Genomic DNA, 2,779 nt, shown 5'->3' with positions numbered 1-2,779 from the left:
TGGGGTGCACGGGCCCTCTAACTGTGTGTGCACACTGCTGGCTGTGGTGTGAGGTACACGGGCCCTCTAACTGTGTGTGTGCACTGCTGGCTGTGAGGGTACACAGGCCATCTAAGTGTGTGTGTGCACTGTTGGCTGTGGTGTGGGGTACATAGGCCTTCAGTCAGTGGGTGAGTAGCACAGGAACTTGTACCACTGGCCCCAGTGAGTGGGACTGTGTGCTTGAGTAGGTGAGCTTGAGCCTCTGGTTGCAGGGATGTACGTGGTGCAGGATGGGAAGCAGGGGAGCATCATCAATCTGTGGTAACATGCTTGGAGTGTGTGTCCCAGTGTTCTGTAGCGAGGCGTGGCAGAGGGTGTGCCAGCAGCCCCCAGGCCCCCAGTGGGGCTGCCTGGATGGATGAGTAGGTGCCATTTTTCTGTGGGCTCTGGCACAGGTGGTTAGACAAGTCCAGAAGGTGGGGGAGGTGGGTTGCCAGAGGTCTGTAAGTGCATGTGGGGGCATGGATGAAGGTGGTGGAGGGCACTATGTGGCCGTGGTCCTTTGGCATAGGGTGATGGGGTATGTACTGAGTGCATTTAACTGTCGTTGGGTTGAGAAATCTCCTGCCTAACTCCAGAAATGGGTGTAGGATGTTCCCACTTGGCAGTAGCAGGTGACAGTGACTTTGGTTGGGAATACTAGTTGCTCTGTCTCCATATGGTCATGCTAGGTAGGTCTCGTTGGCAGGGTGCTGGCACTTAGCAATTCTCTGTGTCCACTGCTTTCATACAGTCTCTCCTTTTTATCTGCACTCAGCCTGCTTCTTTAGCCTGCACTTGGATGCTCAAAGTTCCAAAGCGGTTGTTCACATCGGAGTCACTTACTTTTCCAGTCTCTGTTGTATGGGGAACATTATGAGGTGTCTGACTATGCTCAGTATGACCACACTGGGCAGGCCTGGCTGGTCAATGGGAATTCTCGGTATTGACTGTCTTTGTAGAGTCTCTCCTTTTGCTTGGCATTCACTCTGATTTTTTAGCCTTCACTTTGGTTTTCAAGGTGACACAGATGTCGTCTATATCCAATTCACTCACTTCATCAAGTCTTTGTTGTATTGTCTTGTGACTCATGACCTGTTGCGACGAGGCATCGGACAACACTGCCATCTTGAACCAACTCTGCTTTTAAAATGACCTTTTAAGGTATTTTGCACATAGGTTGGAAACAATTCTTTTTTTTTTTTTTTAAATGGACAATCGTATTGTTTATTTAATAGATCATCAACTTTGTCCCCTTACCTGGCTAAAACTGGAATTTCATATTTCCATTCCAGTAATGATACAGTGACAAAACGAATCAGAATACGCTACTTACAGAGCATTAAGCTAACACAGCTCATTTTTTTTTAACATGCAAAATGTAAAATATACACATTCTAGAAAGCACTAGTTAGCCACTAGAAACTTAAATGGGATCTTGAAAAATGTAGGAACATCCAGAATGCATTAAAAATGAGCTGAGAGGCTGAATGTGTTTTAAAGGTTCCTGGGGCTTCATCTCTTGCCAGTAGCAGAATCTTGACAAGCTAAGGCCAGAGAGAAAGCACTCAGTTGACTTAGGACTGTGTACAGGAACCAAAGGGCAGGAAATCACTAAATATTGCTGAGACCACCCACCCCAGGACGTGGAAACAATTCTTAAAAGAAGATGTGTTGTTCTTCAGTGTCATCCAGTTGGTTCCAACTCATAGAAACCCTGTATAGGGTTTCCGAGAAGCAGCTGGTGGGTTTGAACCTTGTGGTTCGCAGTCTAGTGCTGAACCTACAGTGCCACACCAGGAGTCCTAAAAGATGATAGCAATAGTAATAATAATAAAAACAAAGGAAGCAAAAAAGAAAAAGCAAGAGGAAGAAAAAGTTCCATAAACCTTTTTTGGTAGTGTAGAAGATTACAAGATGGGCTGCTAGCCTCAAAGTTGGCAGTTTGAGTCTACCACTCACTCCATGAGAGAAAGATGAGGCGTTCTGCTCCTCAGAAAGATTTACAGCCTCAGAAACCCTAGATAGGATTGTTATGAATTGGGACCAACCCAGCATGTGTATTCCCTGTCTAACCAACTCCATGGCATGTAACCACCACCACCATGTATGCAGGTAGGTGTGTTGTGTTCATAACAATCAACAGGAAATAGGAGAGGTGAAAAACTGGACCACACAAGCATGTCCCTCTGAGGATATTTAGAACTTTACCAAAAGTTGCCTCCAAAAGTTCTTACTTGAAATTTTACTCCTGATGGTTTTGTCAATATCCTGAGTGCAAGCAACTAAATAATGGCCCCAGATGTTATTTGTAGAAAAGAATTACAAGTAGAACTATTGATCCAAACATCAAAAATAAAAAGATCTCCAAAGGCTCAAACCTATTACTGATTTGAGGCAAGAAATCCTAAAGCTCTCAATTTGAAGGGAGCCAACTTGGGGCTAGGGACAAAATCTGATGTAACACCAGCGCTTGACACCATTCTTCCTTGACTTCTGGCTGAGGCTCAGAAGAGCTGTCCAGCATGACCCTTCCCAGCCCAGCATTTACTTTCCCAGTACACTGTGAGTGTCCCTATCTAACACGTCCATCATGTGTGTCCCCTGCCCTGCATAAGAGTCTCCAGTCAAGCATGAACATTCCCAGACCAATATGAACATCCCTAACTCAACATGAGCATCCTCCATCCAATATGAACATCCCTAGTCCAACATGAGCATCCTCCATCCAATATGAACATCCCTAGTCCAACATGAG

At 45.4% G+C, this 2,779-nt stretch overlaps 1 protein-coding gene across 1 annotated transcript in view; it reads right to left on the bottom strand.

The window, feature by feature from the left end:
• The window catches only part of DNAH9 (dynein, axonemal, heavy chain 9), a 556,281-nt gene that overhangs the window by 38,490 nt on the left and 515,012 nt on the right, over nt 1-2,779 (bottom strand). The window lies entirely within an intron of this gene.

This window comes from Chrysochloris asiatica, unplaced genomic scaffold (genome assembly GCF_000296735.1).
Source record: "Chrysochloris asiatica unplaced genomic scaffold, ChrAsi1.0 scaffold00054, whole genome shotgun sequence".
Taxonomy (NCBI): Eukaryota; Metazoa; Chordata; class Mammalia; order Afrosoricida; family Chrysochloridae; genus Chrysochloris; species Chrysochloris asiatica.
This window is presented reverse-complemented; position numbering and strand designations above follow the sequence as displayed.